This window comes from Pseudophryne corroboree, chromosome 7, assembly GCF_028390025.1.
Source record: "Pseudophryne corroboree isolate aPseCor3 chromosome 7, aPseCor3.hap2, whole genome shotgun sequence".
Taxonomy (NCBI): domain Eukaryota; kingdom Metazoa; phylum Chordata; class Amphibia; order Anura; family Myobatrachidae; genus Pseudophryne; species Pseudophryne corroboree.
In genome coordinates, this window is record NC_086450.1 from 286,921,325 (window position 1) to 286,928,198 (window position 6,874).

The 6,874-nt window shown below is 44.7% G+C and overlaps 1 pseudogene; it reads left to right on the top strand.

Moving 5' to 3' along the window:
* Positions 1–6,028: 6,028 nt before the first annotated feature.
* On the top strand, positions 6,029–6,147 carry LOC134946240 (5S ribosomal RNA; annotated as a pseudogene).
* Positions 6,148–6,874: the final 727 nt, after the last annotated feature.

Consider the following 6,874-nt stretch of genomic DNA (forward strand, 5'->3'; position numbering starts at 1 on the left):
CAAAGCTCCCAAACGGGCGGGAGAGTGCGGATGACTCTGCAGCACCGAATGAGCAAACACAAGGTCCTCCTCAGCCAGGGTATCAAACTTGTAGAACTTTGCAAAAGTGTTTGAACCCGACCAAGTAGCCGCTCGGCAAAGCTGTAAAGCCGAGACCCCTCGGGCAGCCGCCCAAGAAGAGCCCACCTTCCTTGTGGAATGGGCTTTCACTGATTTTGGATGCGGCAATCCAGCCGCAGAATGAGCCAGCTGAATCGTGCTACAGATCCAGCGAGCAATAGTTTGCTTTGAAGCAGGAGCACCCAGCTTATTGGGTGCATACAGAATAAACAGCGAGTCAGTCTTCCTGACTCCAGCCGTTCTGGAAACATATATTTTCAAAGCCCGGACTACGTCCAGCAACTTGGAGTCCTCCAAGTCCCGAGTAGCCGCAGGGACCAAAATAGGTTGGTTCAAATGAAACGATGATACCACCTTTGGGAGAAATTGGGGACGAGTCCGCAATTCTGCCCTGTCCATATGGAAGATCAAATAAGGGCTTTTACATGACAAAGCCGCCAATTCTGATACACGCCTCGCCGATGCTAAGGCCAACAGCATGACCACTTTCCACGTGAGATACTTTAGTTCCACGGTCTTAAGTTGTTCAAACTAGTGGGATTTCAGGAAATCCAACACAACGTTAAGATCCCAAGGTGCCACTGGTGGCACAAAAGGGGGCTGAATATGCAGCACTCCTTTTACAAACGTCTGAACCTCAGGCAGTGAAGCCAGTTCTTTTTGAAAGAAAATGGATAGGGCCGAAATCTGGACCTTTATGGACCCTAATTTCAGGCCCATAGTCACACCTGACTGTAGGAAGTGCAGAAATCGACCCAGCTGGAATTCCTCTGTAGGGGCCATCCTGGCCTCACACCAAGCAACAAATCTACGCCATATACGGTGATAATGCTTAGCTGTTACATCCTTCCTAGCCTTTATCAGCGTAGGAATCACTTCATCTGGGATGCCCTTTTCTGTTAGGATCCGGCGTTCAACCGCCATGCCGTCAAACGCAGCCGCGGTAAGTCTTGGAACAGACAGGGCCCCTGTTGCAACAAGTCCTGTCCGAGAGGCAGAGGCCATGGGTCCTCTGTGAGCATTTCTTGCAGATCTGGATACCAAGTCCTTCTTGGCCAATCCGGAACAAAGAGTATTGTTCTCACTCCTCTTTTCCTTATGATTCTCAGCACCTTGGGTATGAGAGGAAGAGGAGGAAATACATAGACCGACGGGAACACCCACGGTGTCACCAGTGCGTCCACAGCTATCGCCTGAGGGTCTCTTGACCTGGCGCAATATCTCTGCAGCTTTTTGTTGAGGTGGGATGCCATCATGTCCACCTGTGGCAGTTCCCACCGACTTGCAATCTGCATGAAGACTTCTTGATGAAGTCCCCACTCTCCCGGGTGGAGGTCGTGCCTGCTGAGGAAGTCTGCTTCCCAGTTGTCCACTCCCGGAATGAACACTGCTGACAGTGCGCTTACGTGATTCTCCGCCCAGCGAAGAATTCTGGTGGCTTCTACCATCGCCACCCTGCTCCTTGTGCCGCCTTGGCGGTTTACACGAGCCACTGCGGTGATATTGTCTGACTGAATCAGAACCGGTTGGTCGCGAAGCAGGGACTCCGCTTGACGTAGGGCATTGTATATGGCCCTTAGTTCCAGGATGTTGATGTGAAGGCAAGCCTCCTGACTTGACCACAGCCCTTGGAAATTTCTTCCCTGTGTGACTGCCCCCCACCCTCGGAGGCTTGCATCCGTGGTCACCAGGACCCAGTCCTGAATGCCGAATCTGCGACCTTCGAGAAGGTGAGCACTCTGCAGCCACCACAGGAGAGACACCCTGGCCCTGGGGGATAGGGTGATTAACCGATGCATCTGAAGATGTGATCCGGACCACTTGTCCAGTAAGTCCCATTGGAAGGTCCTCGCATGGAACCTGTCGAAGGGAATGGCCTCGTATGATGCCACCATCCTTCCCAGGACTCGAGTGCAGTGATGCACTGACACCTGTTTTGGTTTTAATAGATTCCTGACCAGTGTCACGAGCTCCTGAGCTCTCTCTATCGGGAGATAAACCCTTTTCTGGTCTGTGTCTAGGATCATGCCTAGGACAGGCAGATGAGCTGTAGGAACCAACTGCGACCTTGGAATATATAGAATCCAGCCGTGTTGCCGTTACACTTCCAGAGAAAGTGATACGCTGTTCAGCAACTGCTCTCTTGATCTCGCTTTTATGAGGAGATCGTCCAAGTACGTGATAATAGTGACACCTTGCTTCCGCAGGAGCACCATCATTTCGCCATTACCTTGGTGAATATTCTCGGGGCCGTGGAGAGACCAAACGGCAACGTCTGAAATTGGTAATGACAATCCCGTACCGCAATTCTGAGGTACGCATGATGAGGTGGATAAATGGGGACATGAAGGTATGCATCCTTTATGTCCAAAGTCACCATAAAATCTCCCCCTTTCAAGCTTGCAATGACCGCTCTTAGCGATTCCATCTTGAACTTTAACCTTTTCAGGTATATGTTCAGGGATTTTAAATTCAATATGGGTCTGACCGAACCGTCTGGTTTCGGGACTACAACATGGTCGAATAATAACCCCCTCCTTGTTGAAGGAGGGGAACCTTGACCACCACCTGTTGAAGATACAATTTGTGAATTGCAGTTAACACTGATTCCCTCTCGTGGGGGGAAGCCGGCAGGGCCGTCGGTGAGGGGGCATCTCCTCAAAGTCCAGCTTGTATCCCTGAGACACAATATCTATTGCCCAGGGATCTAACAGGGAGTGAACCCACTTGTGGTTGAACTTACGAAGGCGTGCCCCCACCGGGCCTAGCTCCGCCTGTGGAGCCCCAGCGACATGCGGTGGATTTTGTAGAGGCCGGGGAGGACTTCTGTTCCTGGGAACTAGCTGTGTTGTGCAGCTTCTTTCCTCTGCCCCCGCCTCTGGCAAGAAAGGACGCACCTCGGACTTTCTTGTTTCTTTGTTCGAAAGGCTGCATTTGATAATGTCGTGCTTTCCTAGGCTGTGCAGGAATATAAGGCAAAATATCAGAATTACCAGCTATAGCTGTGGAGACCAGGTCCGAGAACCCTTCTCCACACAATCCTCAGCCTTCCATATGCCTCTTAAGTCGGCATCATCTGTCCATTGCATATTCTACAGGACACGTCAAGCAGAAATCGACATAGCTTTGACTCTAGGACCCAGTATACTCATGTCTCTTTGGGCATGTTTTATATATATATATATATATATATATATATATATATAGATAGAAAAGGATTCTCGTGGGAGCCAATATGCCTTTTGTATGACAAAAATTAAAAGTTTTTATTGTACAGAAACAAACGATATTTCTCCTAAGCGTTCGTTATTGACACAACCTTCTAAAAATTCAATTAAAACAATATTACAATCTTATACATAAATTAGTTGGATGTGAGGATTTTAGCTGTAGTTGGGATTCAGTGAGGTTGCACTTGTTCCTGTGAAAAAGGAATAGTATCGTTCAGGATTTGAAATTTTCCTAAGTCCTCTGTTTGGTGACATGTATAAACAGAGGTAGACTATAAGGTTCCACCACTCTTGATTGAAAATAGGGAACGTAACATCATCTAATTTCAACCAAATTTATAGATATTTTTTTGAAGTCTATCTAGATATTATATCTATCGAATTGAATATGTGATTGGATGTAATCATTGGATATTCTAAACCTTTCTAATCAATGGTAATCACTCCTACTATAAGAACTGATTCCAAACCCCTGATGAAGTCCTAACGGACGAAACGCGTTGGGTTTTGCAACATCTGGTTAATAAAGTCCTTATCACAAGCAACTGGTTGGAGATACATCCATTTAAAGTTCTGACTGTGATCACCTGACTGTAAAATCCTCACATCCAACTGTAATTTATGTATAAGATTGTAATATTGTTTTAATTGAATTTTTAGAAGGTTGTGTCAATAACGAACGCTTAGGAGAAATATCGTTTGTTTCTGTACAATAAAAACTTTTAATTTTTGTCATACAAAAGGCATATTGGCTCCCACGAGAATCCTTTTCTATCTGTAATCTACTTTTAATACCTTATCTGACAGAGGGTATTTCTTGGTGGTTTGAGACTAGAGGTATAGCGCAAGATATTAGGGTTGAATTTTTGTTTTATATATATATATATATATATATATCTCTTAAGACAGCATCTTTAATATATATATCTCTATATATATATATATATCTATATATATATCTCTATATATATCTCTCTCTCTATATATATATATATATATATATATATATACATACTAGGGTCTCAATCTCTGCTGATAAGGTACCTGACCACGCTGCTACAGCGCTATAAACCCATGCCGACACAATCGCCGATCTGAGTAGTGTACCAGAATGTGCACGCTATCTGCAGGATCCCTGAGAATAGCTGTTACGTCAGGGCTACCTTTTGGGCAAACGTGACACCCTAGGGGAAGATTCCCATCATATCCTGGCCCTAGTGGGGAAAGGATACTGCCTGAGAATTCTTATCCTGAGCCACAATTATTTTAAATTCTTAAACCAGTTTTATCTGCAATGCTGCGGCACAGCGATGGGTACGACATTTGCCCCGAGCTTTGCAAATCTTTTTATGGGATGTTGGGAGAGAAAACATGTCTACACCCTAAGCGCTTTTAAGGAGAATGTGGTATTTTATAAACGGTACATTGATGATATTTTAATTATCTGGGATGGCACACCGGAAGCTTTTAATGAATTTTTAAGGACCTTGAGAGACAATGATTTGAACCTTGCCTTCACCTCAACAACCAATGATAGATCCATTGAATACTTGGATCTAATTTTAACTGGAGAAAATGGAAGACTTACCACCAAGAACTTCATTAAGAAAGTAGATATGAACAGTTATCTACACTACCGAAGTAATCATCTAGAAAGGTGGAAGAATAACATCCCGGCCTCCAAGTTCTCAAGAATCAAACGAAACTGCACCAGTACGAAAGACTGCGAAGATCAATTGGAGATATACAGGAAGAGGTTTGAAGAGAAGAGTTACCCGAAGCCACTTTTAGACGAAGCGCTGGAAAAAACAAGAGGTTTGGATAGGGAAAAGCTACTAACATAAAACCAAGGAGGAAACGAAGGAAAGAATCGCCTTCATTACTACTTTTAGCCAACATGAAAAAGTGATTAGAGACTCCCTAAAATCCCATTGGGGAATTCTTCTAATGGACCCAGTACTCAAAGAAATCTTACCGCCCAAACCAGAACTAATTTTTAAAAAATCTAAAAACCTTAAAGACCTCCTTGCACCCAGCATGCTGAGGGAAAAATCCACTCGCAACACCCCTATGTTGAAATGTACGGGGTCGTATAAATGTGGGAAGTGCAATATATGTAAATACCTGCATCGGAACAGGAAAACTTTTAGCGATACACAGGACAAGAATGAATACACTATAAAGGACTTTATGAACTGTAACACATCATCTGTGATTTACCTCTTGGAGTGAACCTGCAAAATGAAGTATATAGGAAAGACAAAAAGACCCCTTAAAATCCGGATCCAAGAACATATAAGAAATATAAAGAATAAGGTGGTCAGCCATGCAGTCTCTCGACATTTCGCATGTAAACATAACTCCGACCCAGAGGACCTTACTTTTAAGGCAATCGAACACGTTTGCCTGGGCGAGAGAGGAGGAGACCTTGGGAACAAACTGTCGAGACGGGAAATGTACTGGATTTTCCAGTTGCAGACTCTACATCCAGCTGGCCTGAATGAGGGATACGAGATTGCACCGTTCTTATGAGGTGCAGTATCCCGGAAATACTTCTTTGTTTCTCCCCCCTTTTTTTTCCCCTTTTATACTTTCTTCACTTTCACGATCTAAATACGGCTCACCAAATATTCTAAAAATAAAGCAATAAATCACGTGGTAGTATAATGTCTTTTTTCGCATACAGTCAAACCACACTGGTACGCCCAATCTCGTCCGATCTTGGAAGCTAAGCAGTGATTGGGCCTGATCAGTACCAGGGAAGGGGACTACCTGGGAAGATTGGGTACTGTAATGTCAAATAAATGATGTCAGTTCAATACCAACTGAATATGCACACCTTAAAAACAACACCGGTAACTACGAGAAACTTTGCACTCCACACACACCTTTTTTTTAGTAATTTAACCCACACTTGCCTCTGTCACCTTTAATATGAATAACCCCCCATCCCCCCCCCCCTACCCCCACACCCAACCCCCCCTTTTTAAAAAAAAAATAAGAATTTACTTACCGATAATTCTATTTCTCGGAGTCCGTAGTGGATGCTGGGGTTCCTGAAAGGACCATGGGGAATAGCGGCTCCGCAGGAGACAGGGCACAAAAAGTAAAGCTTTAGGATCAGGTGGTGTGCACTGGCTCCTCCCCCTATGACCCTCCTCCAAGCCTCAGTTAGGATACTGTGCCCGGACGAGCGTACACAATAAGGAAGGATTTTGAATCCCGGGTAAGACTCATACCAGCCACACCAATCACACTGTACAACCTGTGATCTGAACCCAGTTAACAGTATGATAACAGCGGAGCCTCTGAAAAGATGGCTCACAACAATAATAACCCGATTTTTGTAACTATGTACAAGTATTGCAGATAATCCGCACTTGGGATGGGCGCCCAGCATCCACTACGGACTCCGAGAAATAGAATTATCGGTAAGTAAATTCTTATTTTCTCTATCGTCCTAGTGGATGCTGGGGTTCCTGAAAGGACCATGGGGATAATACCAAAGCTCCCAAACGGGCGGG